This window comes from Molossus molossus, unplaced genomic scaffold (assembly GCF_014108415.1).
Source record: "Molossus molossus isolate mMolMol1 unplaced genomic scaffold, mMolMol1.p scaffold_m16_p_28, whole genome shotgun sequence".
Lineage (NCBI taxonomy): Eukaryota > Metazoa > Chordata > Mammalia > Chiroptera > Molossidae > Molossus > Molossus molossus.
Genome location: NW_023425364.1, coordinates 1,489,600 through 1,513,613, shown reverse-complemented (window position 1 = coordinate 1,513,613; position 24,014 = coordinate 1,489,600). Strand labels below are relative to the sequence as shown.

General features: G+C 50.2%; 1 protein-coding gene across 2 annotated transcripts in view; it reads right to left on the bottom strand.

Moving 5' to 3' along the window:
- The window catches only part of TNFRSF13B (TNF receptor superfamily member 13B), a 55,279-nt gene extending 50,937 nt beyond the window's left edge, over positions 1–4,342 (bottom strand). The window contains exon 1 of one of the 2 annotated variants that reach the window (XM_036278434.1): positions 4,252–4,342. The gene's annotated coding sequence lies outside the window, so the exon portion shown is untranslated. Of the gene's footprint in view, positions 1–3,084; positions 3,215–4,251 lie in introns of those variants that run through there. The other variant, XM_036278435.1, reaches the window with a different exon arrangement.
- Between the last annotated feature and the right edge of the window lie 19,672 nt (positions 4,343–24,014).

Sequence of the window (24,014 nt, the reverse complement as noted above, 5' to 3'; positions counted from 1 at the left end):
CAGCCACATGGAGACTGGTAGGAGGGGCAGAGACGTGGAAGGACTGGTCCCACACTCATGTATGGTGGATAAAAATCAAGAGGGATACCTCAGCTGTGAAGGTCCTTCCTGAGGTATGAGGGGTCCCAGTCCCATACTGTGCCCCCCAACTAAAGGTTTCAGTGCCATGAAGAGAAGCCCCCATAAAGTTCCGCCTCTAAAAACCAGCAGATCTACTCAGACTCACTCCCTCTGGGTTCCAGCACCGGAGGCAGCTTGGAAGGCACCAGAATGTAAGGGGAAGAACTGTGTTTTTGGCATCGGGGTGAGAGCAGCTTTCTCCCTGACACCTGTTGTCTGAGGCTGTTGTTTCTTTGGTGAGCCCCATGGGGCTGGCAGATGGGTGCAATGTCTGGGACTCCAGCAACCTGGCTCACACTGTTTGCCCCACCCTAGGGATTCCCTGAGGCCCTGCCCCACCAAAGCTATTTCCAGTGGCTTTACCATAGGATTGGCCTGTCTAGGCTCATGGTTCAGATTTTCCTAAAATCTCTCAAACAAGCAGCATCTGGTCTCAGCTAGCCCCATACCTTTTGCAGCTGGCCTTGGTTCATAGCTTGGCCTCTCTTGGGCACCTCCAAGCCCAGCACAAGAAGCAGCCATCTGCAGATCACTTTGTAACCTATGCCCGGTGGCCCCAGGTAGAACACAGGCAGTGGCTGACCCTGCCCCAGAGCCAGCACACCCAGTGGACAGCTTCAGACCATACAGAAGCACCATCACTCAACCGCCTTCACAAGTGACACATTCAAGGGGTGGACTCAGTAGGTACCAGAACACTGCTGAAGTAAGTATTGCTCTGTGTGGTGGGCCCCTGCACAGCTGATCCTTCAGGGTGGTCAGAGGTCCTGGGTCAGTGGTTAAGCCACTCTTTGTAGCTGATCAGCCCAAGTAAATCCCCCCCATTGATGTGCCAACAGCAATCAAGATTCACTTACAACAGAAGTGTGTACAGTCCACACAGGGATGCACCTTGAGGTCACAGCTGGGGTGATCAGGAAGATCACCAGGCCCTACAGGACACCTACTACAACAGGCCACCCTAGGAAACATAGCAACTCTACCTAATACATAGAAACAAACACAGAGGGGCAGCCAAAATGAGGAGACAAAAAAACATGTTCCAAATGAAAGAAAAGAACAAAACTCCAGGAAAAAAACTAAACAAAATGAAGATAAGCAATCTAACAGATTAAGAATTCAAAACACTGCAAGAAAAAAGAATCCCAAAAAATGAAGATAGTGTAAGGAGCCTCTGGGACAACTTCAAACGTATCAACACTTGCATCATGGGGGTGACAAAAGGAGAAGAGAGAGAGCAAGAAATTGAAAATCTATTTGAAAAAATAATGACAGAAAACTTCCCTAAACTGGTAAAGAAAACAGACATACAAGTCCAGGAAGTAGATTCCCAGACAAGAGGAACATCAAGACACATCATAATTAAAATGCAAAAGGTTAAAGACAAAGAGAGAATCTTGAATGCAGCAAGAGAAAAGCAGTTAGTTGCCTACAAGGGAGCTCCCATAAGACTGTCAGCCGATTTCTCAAAAGTAATTTTGCAGGCCAGAATGGATTGGCCAGAAATATTGAAAGTGATGAAAAACAAGGACCTACAACCAAGATTACTTTATCTTGCAAAACAATCATTTAGAATCAATGGACATATAAAGAGTTTCCCAGACAAGAAAAAGCTAAAGAAGTTCATCACCACCAAACCAGTATTACATGAAATGCTGAAGTGTCTTCTTGAAGAAGATCAAAAATATGAACAATAAAATGGCAAATACTACATATCTATCAACAATTGAATCTACAAACAAAATGAGCAAGTAGAACAGACTCATACAGAGAACAACAAAGAAAATTGAAGATGTAATTAATAAACTCCCAGCAAACAAAAGCCCAGGCCCACATGGCTTCACAGGGGAGTTTTGCCGAACATTCAAAGAAGATCTAATACCCATTCTTCTCAAAATATTCCAGAAAATCCAAGAAGAGAGGAGACTTCCAATCTCATTTTATGAGGCCAGCATAATCCTAATTCCAAAACCAGATAAAGACACTACAAAAAAAGAAAACTTCAGGTCAATATCCCTGATGAATACAGATGCCAAAATCCTTAACAAAATATTAGCAAATCGGACCCAGCAATACATCAAAAAAATCATCCACCATGACCAAGTGGGATTCATTCCAGGGATGCAAGGCTGGTACAATATTTGCAAATCAATAAATGTGATACACCACATAAACAAAATAAAAGATAAAAATCATATGATCATATCAATAGATGCTGAAAAGGCATTCGATAAAATTCAGCACCCATTTCTGATAAAAACGCTCAGCAATGTGGGAATAGAGGGATCATATCTCAACATAATAAAGGCATATATAAAAAACCTACAACCAACATCATACTAAATGGGCAAAAACTAAAAGCATTTCCCTTAAGAACAGGAACAAGACAGGGATGTCCACTTTTGCCACTCTTATTTACATAGTATTGGAAGTCTTAGCCTCAGCAATTAGACATGAAGAAAAAATAAAAGGGATCCAAATTGGAAAGGAGGAAGTGAAACTGTCATTATTTGCAGATGACATGATATTGTACATAGAAGCTTGGCAAAGAAGCCCCAAGGACATTCAGGGGAGGGAAGAGCCCCTCTGCCTGGTCTGTGCACCGGGCTCGCCCTGGGCTCTCAGTGACACCAGAGAGCAGCCAGGATAGGCGATTCCTGGGTCTCCTGCCTGTGCTCCCCGTGTGCTTGGCGTCCAGAAAGACCTCTATGGTCAAATTAATTTGAAAAGCACCAAGTTGAAGAAAGTCAAAGCACTTTGTTTTAGCTGCAGCTCTCTGAGAGGGACTCCGGCAGGTCCAAAGCAATTTTATGTTTCTGAGGGGCGTCTGGAGAGACAGAGGCCGCAGAGCCCAGAGAGGCCAAGGCGATCATTCCTGGTCACAAAGCAAGTTTATGAACAGCGGAGCTAGAACTCCCAAATCCTGGCAGGGCTGATTCGGCCTCACTGGGTCAGTCTCCTGACCTGTGGTCCAGGTGACCTCTGGCACCTGCTTGGTCCAACTCCCTGGCAGAGGGGTGGGGGCAGAGCAGCAGGGGGCAGTGTGCAGATCCAGGCTCTGCCACCACGGGCTTGACATCCCCTGAACACCAGCCTTGGGCCCCCTCTGCCTGGTGACTCAGACCTCTCATCAGCTTTAGCAATGTCACGTGCTGAACCGGCCTTCAAAACCTGCCCTGATAAAAACTCTACAGGATGCATGATGCAGTTTCTTCAAGAAATAAAGAGCAAACAAACAGTGAGACAGCATGGGAACTGTTCTAGATGAAAACATACAACAAAATGTGTGCTATGGGTTGCGTTCCGATCCCAACCAGAACAGGTCAGCTGGAAAAGACGTTGATCAGACCACCGGGAGAGTGAACACCGGCTATTTGGTGACCCTTAAGGACTCATTCTTTTCAGAAGAGGTCATGGTAGGAGGGGGGTGTGATTTTGGGGTCTTGTTATTTAAAGAGGTTTTGTTTTAAGAGATAAACCCTGAGGTATCCATAAATCAAACAATGTGACCCAGTGTGGCTCAGTTGGTCAGGCGAGTCCGGGGCACCGAGGGGCTGCTGGTTGGATTCCGGGTCAGGGCACATGCCCGGCTCCCAGGCTAGATCCCCAGTGAGGGGCATGCGGGAGGCAGCCCAGAGATGTTTTTCATATCGATGGTTCTTTCTCTCCCTCTCCCTTCCTCTCTCTAAAAATCAATTTTAAGAATCTTTAAAAAAATTGTGTTAAATGATCCGGTAGGACTGGCATGGATGTGATCAAGTCGGCCGTACGCTGACCAGTGTTTAAGCCGGTGGTGGCTGAGGAGGGGTGTCAAACTCTCCTCTGCTTTTGCATAAGTATCAACTTCAAAATAAAATACTTAAAAAATGTCCTGATCAATCCGATTTGGAATCCTGGGGCCAGCTTGGGGTGGGGTGGGGGTTCCTGCCCATGTGACTCCCTCCCCACTCAGCCCTCTCCTGGAGTGCAAGGGGCGGACCCCCAGAGCCCCCACACGCGGGGCTCTGCACATGTGGGGACTAGGGGAGGCCCTGGCAGCCTGAGCTGGTGCAGCTGCTGTGGGCGCCATGCCCACCGAACCCCCGCACTGGCAGGAAGCGCCCAGGCCAAGCCCTCCTCGTTCCCACTCACCGGCCTCCCCAGCTCTTCACACCGCTGCTCCCGGCTCGCCCAGCTCCAGCCGCCTGCCTGCTCTCATTACTCAGGGTGTTTATTATTAGCCTTTGATTTGATTAGTGCCTGGCCTGCACTTCCTGGGTGTTCCCCCAGCCTGTCGGATGTAAATCAGCAGCACCCCCCCCACCCCCCGCCCCTGCGCAGTCCACCTCAGGCGGAGGTGGGTGCACTCGGCCTGTGTTCCCGGAGCTCCCACAGGTGCCACTGGGCGCCAAGAGCAGGAGGGCCCGGCCTGCCTGGGACGGCCGACTCTGGTGGGGCCCGGGTCTGGGCTGGCCCATCGCATGGCCCGATCTCCTGCCCCAGCACACACCCCAGGCCGCAGCCGGGATCACCAGCTCTCCATTCTCCAAGCCCTTTCCTCCTCCTGTTTTATTGCCTGGTGACCTCCTCCTATTCCTTCTTCAAGCTCAGCTGATGTGTCACCTCCTCCAGGGAGCCATTCCTGACTGCCCCAGGCCAGCAGAGGTGCCTATCCTGTGCTTCCTAGGCCCTGACCTACCCCTAGCTATCAGAGCACTCACGAGGTCGACGCTGGAGCTGGGCAGCCTGGGTTCGAATCTTGGTTCTGCCATTTAACCCCATGGGAAGCCTTGTTGGCAACTTCCTTAGCTGCTCTGTGCCTCCACTTTCTTCGCTGTGAAACGGGTGTAAGAACTGCCTGCCTCACGGGCGTTATGAGAATGGAACGAGCTAACAGTTAGATTCTTACAGCAAGTTCTTGGCGCAGTAAGTTCTCAGTAAACGGTATCGAGGATGAGGACTGTAATGATTGTTACACTGCTTTAACTTTATGCTTCCCAGACCCTCTGAAACCTCCCCGGGGGAGGGGGCTGGGGTGAGACTGATTCAGAGGTGACGAAAAGCGTTGGTGCGCAGGAAGGGGGCTTTGAGGGGTGGGAAGGAACTGGGCAGGTGGAGAGGCAGAGGAAGGGCATTTGAGGAAGCACGGGGGTGGGGGGCAGACGCCCAGAGCAAAGCATACACCGGCCTGGAGGACAGAGAGCAGAGGAGGAGAGGAAATGCAGATGGTTGGTAAACCTAGAAAAGACCAATGGCCAGAAAAATACAACTTAAACAACAATGAGAAAAGACTTTATTCATCAGGTTGGCAAAGTCTTACAATTTGATAATATTGAGTGCGGGGGTGATCGAGGGGACTCTGAACTCATGCCCTGCTGAGGGAGAGGGCTGGCACCACGGTTTTGGGGGGCAATCTGCCCGTGTCAATTAAAATGTAGAACATACTGATCCACAACCCAGAAGTTACTCTCCACGTGCCACGGGTCACAGAATGTCCACTGAAGCAATCCACAGTAGCGTCAATGTGAGCCATGTAAGTGCTCGTGAAGCTGAGGAGGGCTGAATCAATGAGGTGCACAGAACATCTCCGGGGATCCCAGGCCACAGTTAAAAAGGACGAGATAGATCTGTAAGATTGTCTAGGCAGGTTGTCGGGTCGGGGAAAGGTACTTTGTAGCCGGCACTTTCTAAGATGCCTTTCAGTAAAGCAAACACACACATTGGACGCGCATGATTGTCCGTGACTGCGCACCTGTGGGTGTGAGGCAGCAGACACCTGAAGTGGTATGTACCACGGCAAGGACGGCTCCAGACAGGGCAACGGGGACCAGGATTGGGCATGATGGTCAATGATGGTCAGATGGGACTTTGGCCCTATTTGTAATGTTTTGACTTTTTTACAATCATGTATCGTATCATTGTGTCAATGAAAAGTAACAAAGGACCCGGCCGGTGTGGCTCAGTGGTTGAGCGTCGACCCAGGCACCATGACATTGCCGGTTCGATTCCCGGTCAGGGCACATGCCCAGGTTGTGGGCCCGATCCCCAGTGAGGGACATGCAGGAGGCGGCCAGTCGATGTTCTCTCTCATCCATGTTTCTACCTCTCTCCCTCTCCCTTCCTGTCTCTCTAAAATCAATAAAGAAAAAAAAGTAACAATGGCAGTGGGGCTGGTGGGTGGATTGCGAATCAGAGGTACTCGGACTCTGCTGCCTGTTGGAGTAGGGCAAGCCCAGAGTCACCGCTGGGTGCTGCCATCCGGTCCCCCTACCTCCGTGCGCTGGGCTATCCCCGCCAGATAACGCAGCTGGCTCCAGGGCTTAGACAGCCCTTCGCCCTCTGGAGCACAAGCACCCTCCCCCGCACACCGCGGGCGCCCTCTCGGAAGCTGCACACGTGGTCTTGCCCACCGGGATGGCACTTTGGTGCTTTAATCCAGCCTGGGTTGGGCGTGAAAAGGAAAACAAAAGTCACACCGACTTTCGGGGTGGTCGAGGATTGAATGGTAGGGTCCCCAGTGTCTCGTTACTGGACATGGCTTGGTAATGCTGTTCTGCTCACATACTGTTGACAGATAGTGGATTTGATTTGCTTTCTATGTCCTTTCATTAGGGGTGTGATTTGCACGAGGTGAAATCACACTGCACGCTGTTTTGAGCGGGCGGGTCAATGAACCTGTACATACGCACGTACCCAGGCAACCTGCCCAGATCAGGACAAAACATGTGCAGCCCCCAGAAGGCTCCCTCATGCCCCCTTCCCGGGCCGTACACCCCTCCCGGATTAGCCACTCTTCTGACGTCCATCACCATAGATTCGTTTTGCCTGTTCCTGAACTTTATATAAATGGGAAACTACTAGATTGTATTCAATCAGACAGGAAAAAAAAAAAACGGTGGGACACTCGGGGGGGGGGGCGTTGTTTGATCTCTGTGAGCCGCGCTGTCTCCTGATCGAGGGATGAACAGGACAGCAGAGGCCAGAGCACCTGGGCCCCTCCCTGAGCCGCACCCCACAGGCAGTGCTGGTGCAGTCCCCGGGTGTGCTCGGGTTTGTGACCCATGGAAACAGATGCCCGTCTCGCTGGGCTCCCGCGAACAGGTGCGGGAGGTTTCTGCGCCTCATTCTGAAACCAGCCCTTTCTGAGCTGTCTCCCAGGGGGCACAGATGCTCATTTGAAGCTCCGCAGTCAAGGTGACTGGAGAGTTTTGGAGCCCAGAGTAAAGACGCCTAGAGGCCTGGAGCTGCTCCGTTTACACACGGGCTGGAGGAGTCCACTGAGCACGTGGCAGGACACGCAAACAGTGCAGGAGGGAGCAAAGCAGTGAGCATGCCTCTCCATCCAGGCGGCCCACGTTGCCGGTCCCCGCGCGGGGCACAACTGCACGGGGGTGGGGGGGTGTGTCTTGCTACACAGCCCCCCAGCAGAGTCCAGGCATTTGCAGGCCTGTGTCACTCTCTCTCCCTTCCTCTCCCTCTCAAATCAATAAAGAAAAAATAAATTAAAAAGAAAAAAAACATTTTAAAGAAACATCAATGAGAGAAAACATCAACTGGTCACCTCCTGCACGCCCCCCACTGGGGATCGGGCCCACATCCTGGGCATGTGTCCTGACCGGAAATCGAACCAGCAACCTCTTGGTGCGGGTCAATGCTCAGCCACTGAGCCACACCAGGCGGGCGATAGTCCTTATCTTTTTAAACGAGCTCTTAAAATGCCCATCAGGAATCATACCAGCGGTGAGCATCTATGTGGCACTGACCACGTTCCAGGCACTAGTCTAAACACATCACGTGTCATCTCATACATATTTTGCCTTCTTCGTGTCTCATCAAACGGCTTTCGTTCCCAAGGGGAATTGCTGGGTGGAAGAGAACACTGTGCTGTTGGTCGATATTTTGCAGCGAGGCTGCTCCACTCTCCGAAGTGTAACCGAAAAGCTAGCCCGGGGCCCTGCCCTGTGCAGGGACAGCAATCTCAGGCCGGGAGTGCCCGACTCCTGCCCACCCTGGGCCTGCCGCCCGCTCCGGCCCCTTGAGACCACGCTGCTGAATTTCTCTTGAAAGTCTAGAGGCCAAATGAAAGCAAGTGCTTCCAAAAATGACACTTCTTAGAACTGCGCAACAGCCCTGATTTGCATGACTGCGATTTGCGTGTGTGACTGACGTCTGAGTTTCCTGCATTGCTGGAAATCGTCCCCCACGGCACTAGCTTTTCAGAGATGCCAGGGGCCCCCACTCCAGCAAAACCCACTTCACAGGAAGGGCTCCCAACCCTTTATAGGAACACCCAGTTTCTTTTCCCATTAAATTTTTTTTCCTCAAAACTTTCTATTATAAAAAGATTCAAAACTCAGAGAAAGGTTAAAAGTAAAGGAAAATGGCCCGGTTGGTGTGGCCCAGTGGTTAGCGTGTCGGTCTGTGGTCCAGAAGGGTCACTGGTCAAGGGCACGTACCTGGGTTGCAGGTTCTATCCCCCCGTCCCAGTCAGGATTGTGCAGCAGGCAACCAATTGATGCATCTCTCACATACATCGATGTTTCTCCTTCTCCTTCTCCACCCCCAACCCTCCCTTCCACTATCTCTAAAAAGCAATGGGAAAAACATCCTTGGGTGAGGACTCACAACAACAAAGAGAAAGTAAGGTAGAATGAATGCCCGTGGACCCTCCCCCATGATTCAACAGTGTCCACATGGGTCAGCGTCTCCGCATCCATCTCTCTGACTCTCCACCTTCCTGCCCAGCACCTGGTGACAGACATGTCCTAAGGAGATGCATTTCTCTTCCCTGGACCATCACATCACATCTAGGAAAAGCAATGACCATGCAAAATCATCATCTAACATCTTGTCCATATTTAAATTTCCCCAGTGGTCCTAAGAATATTTTAATGGCTTCAGCTTTTGAATCAGAATCCAGTCAAGGGTCACACATTGCATTTGATAGTGTTGCATCTCTCATCATTTTTCCTTTACAATAGTTCCTTCCTTTTTTCTTTCTTTTATCTTCTCTTTTCTTGTTTGTTTGTTTGTTTGTTCTGTTTGACGGGTTCTGCCTGTGTCTTGCAGACTCTCCCACCGCGTCTCTGTCTCCTCCCGGTGTGGGTATAACACGTCCCTCTGTCCCACGGCTCCTGGAAACTGAACATCAGATGACACACTTTTGGGGAGACCTCCCAGGTGGCACATGCTGTCAGCTTATGCCACACAGTGAGGCCAAACTGGGGCACCTGTGAAGGGGGTGCCGCCAACAGCCCCATGAAGGCACCTTGCCCACTCGGCTTCCCGTGTCACCTCGGGCGATGCTTTGGCACTGCGCTCGTCCTGGTCCCACTGGGCAGAGAGCCTTAGCGTCCATCGGTGCGCTTGGCTGGAATGAGCATAACAAGCAGGATGGAGACTTGCTAAGCCGGTCATTCCTTTCATATTTCTTCACTGTGTCTTCTGTGAAGGAGCATGCTTTAATTCCCTTTACTGAAACAATGTATAGAAAGTGACTATGAATGACATAACAAAACCCATATTTTCATCACTGAGAATTATGTGTTAAAAGGTTGGCATATACCCTGGCGTTTTGGGCTCAGCGGTTAGAGTGTTGACCCACAGACCAAGGAGTCTCAGGTTTGATTCTCATCAAGGGCATGTACCTTGGTTGCGGTTCATCCCGGCCCTAGTAGGATTGTGTGGGGGGCAACCAGTCAGTGTGTTTCTCTCTCTCCCTCTCCCTTTCCCTCTCCCTCCCTCCCTCCCACTCTATCTGATGACAAACAGGAGAAAAAAGGTTGGCATAGCCTGGCCAGTGCGGCTGCGTTGGTTGACCCATGCACCCAGAAGTCACTGGCAGGGCACGTGTCCGGCTTTGGGGCTCCATCCCCAGCGGGGGGCGTGCAGGAGGCAGCCGATCGACGTTTCTCTCTCATCAATGTTTCTATCTCTGTGTCTAAAAAAAAAATTAACATACAAATGGCCAAGAGACATATGAAGAAATGCTCAACATCACTAATCATCAGAGAGATGCAAATTAAAACAACAATGAGGTATCACCTCACACCTGTCAGAATGGCCGCCATCAACAAATCATCAAACAACAAGTGTTGGCGAGGGTGTGGAGAAAAGGGGACTCTAATACACTGCTGGTGGGAATGCAGACTGGTGCAGCCGCTATGGAAAACAATATGGTGTTACCTCAAAAAATTAAAAATTGAACTTCCATTTGACCCAGTGATCCCACTGCTGGGAATATACCCTAGGAAGCCTGAAACACCAATCAGGAAGAATATATGTACCCCCATGTTCATAGCAGCACTATTTACAATAGCTAAGATCTGGAAACAGCCCAAGTGTCCACCAGTAGACGAATGGATCAAAAAGCTGTGGTACATATACACAATGGAATACTATGCAGCGGTAAGAAAGAAAGATCTCTTATCCTTTGAGACGACATGGAGGGACCTGGAAAGTATTATCCTAAGTGAAAGAAGCCAAGCAGAGAAGGACAAATACCACATGATCTCACTTATATACGGAATATAATGAACATAACAGTCTGAGGAATACAGTAGACCCAGACACATGGAAGTGGGGCACAGACTGACATCCCTCAGAAGAGGGGATGGGGGGTGGGGGGGGTGGGAAGAGATAAACCACAGAACTTATATGCATGTATGCATGACCAATGGACATGGACAACTAAGCCGGGGACAGGGTGGAGGGGGGGTGGGGTGGGGGGTGCCAATGGGGTAAAAAGGTAAAATATCTGTAACAAAAAAATAAATAAATTAAAAAAAATTTCAAAAAAAATAAATAAAAAAGTTATTTTTTTCTAAAAAAAAGAAAGAAAACATGACAATAGAGCTCGGAAGTCCCTCCCCTCCCCTCCCCTCCCCCGAAGGGACCTCTGTCACGAACATGGCTCTGTCTTCCAGGCTTATTCCCATCACCTTTACAACTATGTGTCTGTCTGTGAGCAGCACAGTGATTAGCACTACTTGGCTCACATAGCGTTGTGTATGTCATCCTGCGTCTTCCCGTTTTCACCGGCGTTGCTGAGATCCACTCACGTGCGTTCACGTGCGATGGGCCTGCTCCTCTGAACGGCCGCCCGCTGTCCCACACCAGCTCCCAGCCTGCTCGGGGGACAGTCTGACCGTCCGCTGTCGTGAGCAATGCCGTTCTGGGCCGAGCTGTGGGTGCCTCTGCATGCAAACACACGAGAGTCTCTCAGCTGGACATTCCCAGACAGGACCGCTGACTTGTGAGGTCTGCACTTTCCTAATTTCCGTAGACGTTGCTGAACCAATATTCACTTCCACTGGGGCATGTGGCTATCTCCCCTGCCCCTCTCTTTGTATACACGGACTGGTGCCACACTGCTTCCTTGTATACACAGACTGGTGCCACACTGCTTCCTTGTATACACGGACTAGTGCCACACTGCTTCCTTGTATACACGGACTAGTGCCACACTGCTTCCTTGTATACACGGACTAGTGCCACACTGCTTCCTTGTATACACGGACTGGTGCCACACTGCTTCCTTGTATACACGGATTAGTGCCACACTGCTTCCTTGTATACACAGACTGGTGCCACACTGCTTCCTTGTATACACGGACTAGTGCCACACTGCTTCCTTGTATACACGGATTAGTGCCACACTGCTTCTTTGTATACATAGACTGGTGTCACACTGTCTCATTTAGTATCAGGATTTTGGCCATCAAGTAGATGAAAAGTGATACCTCGTTGCTTTCATTTGCATTTTCACTGTTGCTAGCGAGGCAGTGCACTGATGTCCTTCGGCTGTTGCGAGAAGGAGATGCTTCTGGAAGGCTACAATGGGAAGAATGGGGTGGCAACAGCAAGAGATATGGGGGCTCAGGGGGTGCACCGTTGTGAGCATCCATGTGTTGGCAAGCACACACTCTTCTCCACAGGTGTCAGTGCCTCTGACGCCCACCCGCAGCCTGGAGAGGCGCTGCATTGGCTAACTTCAGGTGCATGTCATGGCGGGAATGTAATTATGTTAAATTCATAATGTCCCTATATTTCTATTAATAAGACTTGCTATCTATTACTGGCTTATGTGCCAGGCACTTTACAGACCTTATTGAATCTTTAGGAATTAATTCATTTAACTGTATTTCTATTTTGCTGAAGAGGTGGCTGAGGGTCAGAGAAGTACATGGACCTACTTAAGGTCACAGAAATGTCAGTGATCAGCCTCCAGTGCCAAACGCTCCCTTCTGCACAGCATTGCCGCTCCATGCCCCTCACATGTGCCCAGACCATTCCCAGAGAACCAAAGAAGGCTTCTTACGGAAAGAAGAAGTTGAGTTCTGGTTTTCCTGCTGTTATGGGATAGTAAGAAGCTAGGAAAAGCCCAGGGCAGGAGGAACAGGCAAACTGAGACAAGGAAATTAAAAAAGGCCAAAAAGTTAGGCAGCCTACAGCCAGCTTGTAAATAGCAAGCCCTCATCTTCTCCAAACCAAGGATGCTTGAGAGCAATTGGTTAATGTCGCTCCAAAAAATGCAGAAGAGGAGCGGGGAGAGGTGGAGGCATTTTTTGTTGTTGTTGTTAATCTTCACCTGAGGATTTTTTTCCCCCATTCATTTTTAGAGAGAATGGGAGGGAGGGAGAGAAAGAGAGAAACATCGATGATATGAGAGAGATACATCTATCGGTTGCCTCCCACATGCACCCTTACTGCACGGGAGATTAAACCTGCAACCCAGGTACATGCCATAGACTGGGAACCAAATCTTCGACCCTTCAGTGTGTGGGCTGATTCTGAGCAACACCGGCCAGGGCAGGAGGAGGAATCTTTTTTTTTCATCCTTACCTGAGGACACTTTTGCATTCATCTTCAGATAGAGTGAGAGGGAGAGAGGGAGGAAGAGGGAGAGAAACATCGGTGTGAGAGAGGCACATTGACTAGCTGCCACCCACACGACCCCAACCAGGGCCGGGGACAAACCGCAACCAAGGTACGTGCCCTTAGCAGGAACCGAACCTGGGTCTCTCCGGTCCATGGGCCAATGCTCTAACCATTGAGCTACTGGCCAGGGCAGGAGGCGGAATCTTTAATGCAACTAGAGAATATATAGCTTAAATCACCCTGCAACCAACTAAAAGACAGCAGAAAGGAGGGAGGAGGGGAGGAAGAGGGCAGTCTTATCTCACGCCGCTGTTTAAACAGAGAAGCCATCGGTCATGCGTACACGCCTACAAGTTCTGTGGTTTATCTCCCCCTCCCACCCCCTCTTCTGGCGATTGTCAGTCTATACCTCACTTCCATGTCTCTGGGACTACCCTGTTCCTCAGACTGTTATGTTCATTATATTCCACAAATAAGTGAGATCATATGACATTTGTCTTTCTCTGCTTGGCTTGTTTCGCTTAAGATAATAGTTTCCAGGTCCTTCCATGTCATCTCAAAGGATAAGAGATCTTTCTTACAGCTGCATAGTACTCCATTGTGTAAATGTACCACAGCTTTTTTATCCACTTGTCTACTGATGGACACTTGGGCTGTTTCCAGATCTTAGCGATTTTAAACAGTGCTGCTATGAACATGGGGCTACAGCTGGGGATAGGGAGGGGAGGGAGAGGAGGGGGAAAAAAGGAGAAAAATCTGTAACAAAAATAAATAAAATAAAATAAATTTAAAAATAAACAGAGAAGCCAGCAGTCTCTGGATTTAATTGGCAGGTGCTTCTCATAAATTCTGGCAAAGCCATAACGAAGTAAAAAAGGAGAGAGAGACCTTCAGAGTCACCTGTACCAGGATATCTAGCAGAGGAATTTTTAAATCTATGGACAAAAAAGTATGTAAATGCCCATTAGATCCCCACCCCACTCGCTCCTCAGACTGGCTGAGAGTCCACCCACGCATTATGCTGGCTGATACATTTGCTTCTTTACTAAATGTGTGTGCTTTGGTTTTTAACCAGTTGGCTTTGTCACAATGCAGTCACCTAAAATCACTGGTTTGAATTCGTCCACAGGAAGACACGAACGAGGAGGGGACAGCCTTCTGCCTCTGGGTGTCTGTGAGAGAGGCTGTCACAGTGCCCCACCCCTTGGCTATAAGCGGAAAAACTGTTCACCGAAACTGCAGCCTTGAAAATAGCTACCAGCCCTGGCCGGTTTGGCTCAGTGGTTAGAGCATCAGCTTGCGGTCCAGAGAGACCCAGGTTCAGTTCCCGCTAAGGGTATGTACCTTGGTTGCAGTTTGTCCCCGGCCCTGGTTGGGTTGTATGGGTGGAAGCCACTCAATGTGTCCCTTTCACGTCGATGTTTCTTTCTCTCTCTTCCCCTCTCTCCCTCCACTCTATCTGAACAAAAAATGGAAAAATGTCTTTGGGTGAGGATTAAATAAATAAATAAATAAATAAATAAATAAATAAATAAAAGAAAATAGCTACCAGCCCACTTCCCAGACTTCTGGGTCAGTAGACAGAGGAGGCTGTTCAAAGTGATTCTCTCTCACTGCAGCTCAGGAAGGAGAGGTGGGTTGGTGATCTCCTAATATTTACAGTTTATTCTCTCTCTCTCTCTCTCTCTCTCTCTCTCTCTCTCTCTCTCTCTCTCTCTCCTCCTCCTCCTCCCTCACTGTGTGTGTCTCCAAGCTATCTGTTGTACATGTGATGTTGGGCAGACATACTCACTTCTCCATCAACATACGGCCCTGGAAGAGAAGTACCATCTTACAGACATCAGGTCTAGCCTGCCCATTGTATAGGTGGAAAAGCTGAGGTGTTGAGTCCGCTAGGCCCTGGGCTGCCTGAGGGCATCAGTGTCTGACTTGTCCACGGAGTTCAGGGAAGTAGTTAGCGTATGATATACATTTTACAAATATGTGTCGAATGAATAAGTGAATGGATGAGAAGGTTAGAAATGAAACGCAAATGGAAGTAAAGCTTGTAGTTCGTTTGGATTCTGCTGGGTGGAGGGGACCGGCTCACCGAAGGAGAGTCGATGGACCAGGTCCTCCATGAGAACACGGAGCCTGACCCCACTGCCTCCTTGCTCTCCTTCTCCCTCTCTCCTGCACTCACTCCTGGAGATGAGCAGACATACTGCCGCTGGGCCTCTGCACCTGCTGTTCCCGTGTCAGGACGGCTCAGCGCTGGCTCTTTGCAGGACTGAGTCTCAGCTCCAGCAGCACCTTCTCAGAGAGGCCTTTCCGACCCCACTGGCCAGAGTCCCCCAGCACCCTACCACTTCGACCTGGTTTGTCTCCTCCGAGCTTCTGTGAAGAATGAGCTGGCTTGTCCACATGCTGCCGGTAGGTAGGTCACCTGCTTCCACACTAGCCTGTGAGCTTTGGGAGGCCAGGGGCTCCACCTTGATGCTGTCGTGTCCTTGGTACCCAGAGCTGCGCCTGGCAAGGACTGGTGTCCGTCCTGAGGCTGCCGGCTCCTGATGAGCACTCAGTAGGAGCTCCAGCTGGAAAGGGAGACGGCCCACAGCAAAGGTAGGTCGTGGTGTGTGTGTGCGTGTGTGCGTGCGTGTGTGCACGTGTGTGCGTATGTGAGTGTGTGTGTGTGTGGAGAGCATCAGGTGAATAATAAGTGACCACAGATAGTCAAACACAAACTATATGCCAGGCACAAACTTTATTTAAAAATACTTTCACCTGTCCAGCTGGTGTGGCTCAGTGGTTGAGCATGGACCCAGGCACCAAGAAGTTGCTGGTTCGATTCCTAGTCAGGGCACGTGCCCAGGTTGTGGGCCCGGTCCCCAGTGGGGGGCGTGCAGGAGGCAGCCAGTTGATGTTCCCTGTTATCGATGTTTCTCTCTCTCTCTCTTTCTCCCTTCCTCTCTCTCTAATATCAACAAAGAAAAAAAAATTTTATATGTCCGTACTACATAAAGCAATCTATAGATTCAATGCAATCCCTATTAAAATACCAACAGTGGCCCTGGCCAGTGTGGCTCAGTGGTTAGAGCGTTGGCCCATGGACCAGAGAGTCCCAGTTCGGTTCCCGCTAAGGGCACGTACCTCGTTTGCAGTTTGTCCCTGGCCCAGTTGGGTCGTGTGGGTGGCGACCAGTTTATGTGTCTCTTTCATATTGATATTTCTTTCTCGCTCTTCCTCCCTTTCTCTCTCCCACACTATCTGAAGATAAATGCAAAAAAAAAAAAAAAAGTCCTCGGGTGAGGATAAAAAGAAAAAAAAGTGAGAGGGATCACAATACCAGATGTCGGGTTATACTACAAAGCCATTATAATCAAAACAGCCTGGTACTGGCTCAAGAAGAGGCAGATAGATCAATGGAACAGAACAGAGAACCCAGATATTGACTCAAGACATTATGCTCAATTAATATTTGATAAAGGAAGCAAGAGCATACAATGGAGTGAAGATCAACAAAATATTTTGGTGTGCCACAGAATTTTGGTGTAATTAGTTTATGTGTGCCATGAGATGAAAAAGGTTAAAAATCGCTGTCTCAAACTATTATTGCTGCCCAATACTTTCTCTTCTTCTAGGACTTCGATCACACATACGTTGGACCTGTTAAACCATGTCCCATACGTTTCTTATGCTCTTTTATCTCTCTAGTCTATATACTTTTCTCTCACCTACTTTTCTACCCCTTACATTTCTTTTCAGCTCTATCTAATAAGCTATTAAACTCTGAGTTCTTAATTTTAGTTACTCAATTTTTCAGGTCCACAGTTTCATTTGATTTTCCCTTTTTTTAAATATATGGTTTATTTTCTTCCAATCTTTTTTGTTAGTTTGTTCCTTAATCCTCACCTGATGACATTTTCTTCCATTGACTTTTTTTTAGAGAGAGTGGAAGGGAGGGAGGGAGGGGGAGATAGAGAGATAGATAGAGAGAGAGAGAGAGAGAGAGAGAGAGAGAGAGAGACCATCGATGTGAAAGAGACACATCAATTGCTTGCCTCCTGCATACGCCTCAACTGGGACCAGGGATCACACTTGCAACCCAGGTACATGCCCTTGACCAGGAATTGAACCCACAACCCTTCAGTGCACAGGCCGACGCTCTAACCGCTGAGCCAAACTGGCCAGGGCGATAACTCATTTCTTTTTAGTGCTGAATAATATTTTACTGTCTGGAGGTACCAATTTACCCATTCACTGTTGAAGGGCATCTTGCTTACTTCCAAGTTCCGGCAACCATGAATTGAACTGCTATAGACTTTCCCACGCAGAGTCTTGCATGGGTATGAGTTTTTGACTCCTTGGGTTGACTCGGAACACGCCACTGCTGGACCGTATGGTAGGGTATCTAGTTTTATGATTCCCTTTCTCGCGTCCCACCCATTTCCAAAATTCTCCATCTTATCTTTTTTTGTTTGTTTTTTTATCCTCACCTGAGGACATTTTTTGCATTTATCTTCAGATAGAGTGGGAGGGACAGAGAGAGAAACATCGATGTGAGAGAGACACATCGAGTGGCTGCCACCCGCACAACCCCAACCAGGGCCGGGGATGAACCGCAACCGAGGTACGTGCCCTTGGCCGGAATCAAACCCGTGACTCTTTGGTCTGCGGGCGACGCTCTTACTGCTGAGCCACACCGGCCAGGGCCCTTCCTGCAATTTAAAATTCTTTACTGATTTGCTATCATTTCTTTATGGCATGCCTTCCCATGGATGAAGGCCAGGGCTGACTTAGTTGGGCTCCTCCATAGCAGACCCTGAGGAGCTGAGGCATGTGTACACCAATTCCTACCAGTCCTGCCGTCTGGGGCTGCTCCCGGCTTGTGTCTATCCCCTGGCACTTGTGCCCTGTCCTGCAGCAGGCAGAGCAGCCCCACAGTCAGCGCTGTGGGCCCTGACCTGGACTTACCTGGAGCTCAGAGAAGCAGTAAGAGCTGAGAGGGACTTTCCAGGGACCCTGATAGGATTGCGTTTGCTCTGGGGACATTCATTTCCAGCCCCAAACACCGAGCCTAGAAGACGGCAGGAAGTCAACACGTTTTTGTTAAGTTCGTGAACATTTAGAGCTCGGCCAGGATGAGGACTTCGCTCTCTGAATGGGCTCGTCATGTGTTTAAAGACAGGTATTGAGAGGCTGCTGTTGGCCAGGCCCCACAGAAAACAGGGAGGAGCATTCCATGTGGGAATGTGGTCAGAGAGCAGACCCAGCCGCCTGGAGCCTCCACCTCGTGAAGAAGCAGCCTGGCAGCCCATGGAAGAGACAGTGGCAGTCCTCACATACCCCAGGGCCAGCCCGGGGGGACGTCCTGAGCAGGAAGACACCGCACAACTTCGAGGAGAGTTCATTCAGTCAGCCCCATTCAAAGGTTGTCCCCGCTAAGCAGCGAGCCCCCTCATCGCTGCCCCTTTAGAAGAAAGTGTCCACTGTCTGGTTGAGAGTTCGAGACACCACTCTGCATAGTTGGATAAAAAGAACAGGTCTAAGTGTAGCAACTCCAGACAGAAGCGCTCAAATTCAGCTCCGGGTTGCGAGAGCTCACGCTGGGCATCCGGCTGGAGGAGGATCTAAGGCAGGAGGGGTAGTTTGTTCTCTCTGACTTTTCTGTATAATCTTACAGTTGTGTTTCCAAGGGCTCTGCTTGCTCCAGTGTCTGGGTCTTGCTGGATGAGAGGCCCTGGTTGGGTTTCAGGGTGCCTGGGACCTGTAAGCCCGGGAAGGGACGGAAAGACACTGCAGCTGCTCCTGGACGCGGTGACCTGGATCCCCGCTATCTCCGCCCTGCCACCTCGCCACCGTGGCGGTGCACTGTGTCCACTCGACCGAGCCACAGCAGCCAGATCGTTGGTTAAACAGTAGTCCAGATGTGTTGTGAAGGCATTTTTAACAGTCAAGTCAGCACATTCTAACTAAGCAGATGTCGTAGGCCGCACCTAATCAGTTGACAGCCTTAAGAGAAAAAGACACCGGTTCACTGACAGCCTTTGGACTCAAGCTGCAACATCAAGTCCTCCCTGGGGTCTCCAGCCTGCTGGCCCCCCCTGAAAATCTTGGACTTGTCAGCCCCCACAATTGTGTGAACCAATTTCTTAGAACCTCCTCTCTCTCTCTAAATATTGGTCCATTTCTCTGGAGAATTCTAATACACTGGCTTGTGTTGAATGCATGTCATGGTAATGACAGCACTCATGTCCACCTCGGCAGCCAAGTCCCTTCTCCAGACCCAGACTCGGCACCTGTTGGCATCCTCTGTGCTTTCTCTTGCTCTGAACTTCTGTTGCGCAGGCCCCAAATCCTGAGTCATCCTTGACCGCTCGCTGGATCTTCCTCCCTCCAACCAACCCAGCAACAAACTGTCAGTTCTGCTTCCAAACTATGCCCGGAATCATCTCCCCCGTTCCCACAGCTGCTCCACGCCGCAGTCTTTGCCCTGCACTAGGGCAATCTAATTCTCACCATCGCTCGGTCGGTCGCGCAGCTGGTGGGGAGGCGACCTGTACACATGCCAGGCCTTGCCCCTCTGATGTGGAAACCCTCCCTGGGGTGCTCACCTTCCCTGGGGCAAAGCCAGGTGCTTGCAAAGCACACAGACGCTTTCCACCTACACCGGCTTCCTCGCTGCTCCCTAAAGGGCCATCGTGCTCCTGCCCCAGGGCCTTGGCGACGGTGGCTCCCTCTACCTGACACGCTGTCCAGCATCTGTCTCAATTCCCTCCCTTGCCCTTTGCCCAAACAGCCCCTTCTTGATTATTCTTCCTTCACTTTCTATTTAAAATGTCACGTGCGGCCCTGGCTGGTTTGGCTCAGAGGTTAGTGTTGGCCCGCGGACCAGAGAGTCCCGGGTTCAATTCCCACTAAGGGCATGTACCTAGGTTGCGGTTTGTCCCTGGCCCCAGTTGGGGTCATGTGGGTGGCAACCAGTTCATGTGTCTCTTTCACATCGATGTTTCTCTCTCTCTCTTCCTCCCTCTCTCCCTCCCGCTCTATCTGAAGATAAATGCAAAAATATCCTGGGGTGAGGATAAAAATAAAATAAAATAAAATGAAATGTTACATGCCCTCTCCAGCCCGCTCCACAGTTCCCTGGGTCCCCGGGTCTGGACTGAAGCTCCCCCTGCCTGGGCCATGTCTTCAAGAGTGTGGGCAGCCCCAGGCCAAGGCTCACCATGGATAAACCTTCGAGACCCCACAGCCAGAACAGATTCTTCCTGATCCAGGTTTTTTTTGTTGATTCAAATTTTGAAAATGTATGAAGATTTGATTGACATACATTGTAAGTGTACAGCTCAGAAGACTTTCACAGACTGAACACAGTGGCCCCCAGAGCAAAGGCCAAAACATTCCCAGCGCCTCTCAACCTCTGCCCTCCCTGAGGGCAACCACTGTTGACTTCCAAATCATGAGTGGAATGATAACTGCCTGTTTTTATTATATTATAATTTATTTTATTTTATTTTATTTTTTTATCCTCATCCGAGGACATTTTTCCATTTTTTTGTTCAGATAGAGTGGGAGGGAGAGAGAGGAAGAGAAAGAGAGAAAAACATCTACGTGAAAGGGACACATAGAGGGGCTGCCACCCACACGACCCAATCAGGGCCGGGGACAAACTGCAACTGAGGTACGTGCCCTTAGTGGGAACCGAACCCGGGGCTCTCTGGACCACGGGCCAACGCTCTAACCGCTGAGCCAAACTTTCCAGGGCCTGTTTTTCTTTTTATTTTTTAACTCGTTTATTGTAGAATGTATTACAGATGCCCCCCCTTTTTTCCCCATTGACCCCCTCCCCCCCAATCCCGCCCCCCTTCTGCCTTCCCCACACTGTTGCTGGTGTCCATTGGTTATGCATGTATGCATAGAAGTTCTTTGGTTCTCTCATCCCGCCCTCCCTCCCCACTTCCTTTTGAGGTTCATCAGTCTAATAATCAATTTCTACTTCTTTTGTTTGTTTGTTTTTTTATCCTCACCTGAGAACATTTTTGCACTTCATCTTGAGATATAGAGCGTGAGGGAGAGGAGGAAGAGAGAGAGAGAGAGAGAAAAACATTGATGTGAGAGAGACACATCGAGTGGTTGCCACCCACATGACCCCAACTGGGGCTGGGGACAAACTGCAACCGAGGTACGTGCCCTTAGCAGGAACCTAACCCAGCCTCTCTGGTCTGAGGGCTGATTCTCTAACCGCTGAGCCAAACTGGCCAGGGCTCAATTTCTACTTCTTAATTCCTTCATCTTTTTCACCCATTCCCCCAGCCCCCATCCATCTAGTAAGCAACAAAAAGTTCTCTGTAGGAGACTATTTCTGTTCTGCTTGCTCATTTTGTTTGTAGATTCAATTGTTGATAGATATACATTAATTGCCATTTTATTGCTCATATTTTTCTTTTTCTTCTCCTTCAAGAAGACCCTTCAACCTTTCATATAATACTGGTTTGGTGGTGATGAACTCCTTTAGTTTTTTCTTGTCTGGGAAACTCTTGATATGTCCATCAATTCTAAATGACAGCTTTGCAGGATAGAGTGATCTTGGTTGTAGGTTGTTGCTTTTCATCACCTTGAATATCTCTTGCCACTCCCTTCTGGCCTGCAAAGCTTCTTTTAGAAATCGGCTGACAGCCTTATGGGAACTCCCTCGTAAGTAACGAACTGCTTTTTCTCTTGCTGTTTTTAAGATTCTCTCTTTGTCTTTAACCTTTGGCATTTTGATGATACTGTCTCTGTTTTTAAATAAATGTTTAATTTGGGAATGACTTCAGATTTACAGAAAACACTGAGAAGCTAGCCCAGTGAGTCCCTGACATGTCACAGGACTGTGTGCGTTCGTCAGAACTGAGGTGCCCCGAGCTGGCGAGCACAGGTAACTATGAACTAAGGTTACCAACAAAATACAGAGGATGGGCAGCTTCCCTTGATCTCACCTATTTCTCTCTAAACACCTCTGTCTGTTCCAGGACCCGTCCAACATCCCACACTCTGCATTTCCCCCTGTCCGTCCGTCTCCTCTGACCTACCCCCAGGGTCTCCATCTCCTTCTTTCTTTTTATCTTCACCTCAGGACTCTTTTTCTTTTTTCTTTTTTTGCATTTTATCTTCAGATAGAGCGGGAGGGAGAGAGGGAGGAAGAGAGAAACATTGATGTGAGAGAGACACATCAACTGGTTGCCACCCGCACAACCCCAACCGGGGCTGGGGACAAACTACAACTGAGGTACGTGCCCTTAGCAGGAACTGAACCCGGGACTCTCTGGTCCGTGGGCCGATGCTCTAATGGCTGAGCCAACCCGGCCAGGGCTCCTTATGTCTCATGACCTGGAGTGGATGGGAGCACCCACGGGAAAGATTGCAGAGCCGGGCTGTGAGCACACTGACAGGAAATCGGCGAGCCTCTCAGGGGCCAAGGGCCTGCCATCGGAGTGGAGGGAGGGCTATGAGAAGGGTCCAGGCAGTGACCCAGGTGGACACCTTTGCAGAAAGCGGTGCCAGGCCCTTGGCTCCCCTCCCTCCAGGCCAGCAGCAAGGTGCCTGGCCCCTCGCCCTCCACAGGGGTTTCCTGGGAGGCTGGTGAGGGGATTTCTTTGAGAGTGTGGACACCATGCCCCTGATGGGGGCAGGGGAGCAGGCCAAGGGGAAGGGCAGGGAGAGGGTGGAGAAACAGAGGTGCCAGCACCCCCCTGGAAGGCCCCTGCAGAAACAGGCCCAGGTGGAGCATGGCTGCTTGGGGCTGAGCGTGTCAACCAGTGAAGCGAGACTTTTCCTAACTGAAGCATCAGAGAACTTTCCGTGATCAGAACGTGACTGGAAAAGCCATCGGCGGCCCAAGTCTTCACCCAGGAAGAAAGGAAGAGTTCACTACTGACTAGTCAAGGGGCAGATGGGGCCACAGTTAAAAGTTGCATCAGGCCGGTTCTACTCCCGTGATGGGTTTTCCAGAAAGTTCCACTCACTCAGCTATTCGAGTCCCTTGCTGGAGTGCCCCTGCTCCCTGCAGCTGGACCCTGGTCACCACTTTGGTCCCCCACTGCCACTGGGTACGTGCTGTGAGGAGCTGGGGAGCAGGAGCGGGTCTTTAAACCCAGCAACCCACCCTGGGCCCGAGATTCATTTTCTCATGATCTGTGAGAGACTGGAAACTCAGTAACTGTGCAGTAGCCACATGCATTTCACGATGAAGACAGATTTGGAGATGAGAGGGTGGCCCAAGGTCACGGTGGATGGCGACTGCTGGCGTCGTGGTCAGAGCACCAGCTGCCAGGTGCCCTGCCCAGAGCTGTGAGGCTGTCGGTCACTCTGACGGCTGGGCGGGAACTCAGGGAACCCCACCCAGGGCCACACGGCCAGCTGCCACAGGGCCAGAACCAGAGCGTGGCCGACTGGCCCTGCCAGGTGCACAGGGTCAGTGGCTTGCACGCCCCTCTCTCCCTCACCCCTCGCTCCCCGACAACCCACCAGCAGGTCATGCAGGACTCATCTTGGAAGTGATTCTGAGACGACCACTTCTCACCTCCTCCCTGTCCCACCTGGTCTGACTCACCTTTCCTCACTCACTTGAACTAGCCAGGTAGCCTCCTCACTGGCCTCTCTCCTGCTCGGGCCCCTCCCCAGTGTGACCCCCACCCAGGGTGGTGTGACCCACGGTGCGGTTTTGGCCCCCTTCCCTCAGAGCCCTCTGCAGCTCCAGGCCTCCTCTGACGGCAATAACCCTCGGAGCCACGCAGGTGCCTGAGCTGGGCCCTCCTCTCGGAGCTGTTTGCACCCCCTCCCACTCCACCCACTTAGATGCCTCTCTGGGCTTCAAGCATATCCATCCTGCTTCTGCCCCAGGGCCTTTGCACTGCTGTTCCCTCTGCCTGGAAGACTCTTTGCCCAGATGTCTGCTTAAGTGACCCATCATTTTCTACACATCTCTTTTCAAATCTTGTCTTGGCAGTGAGGACAAGCCTGATCCCATCTAGAACAGTGTCTGGCTCATGGTACCTGGTTAATAAGCACGGGGA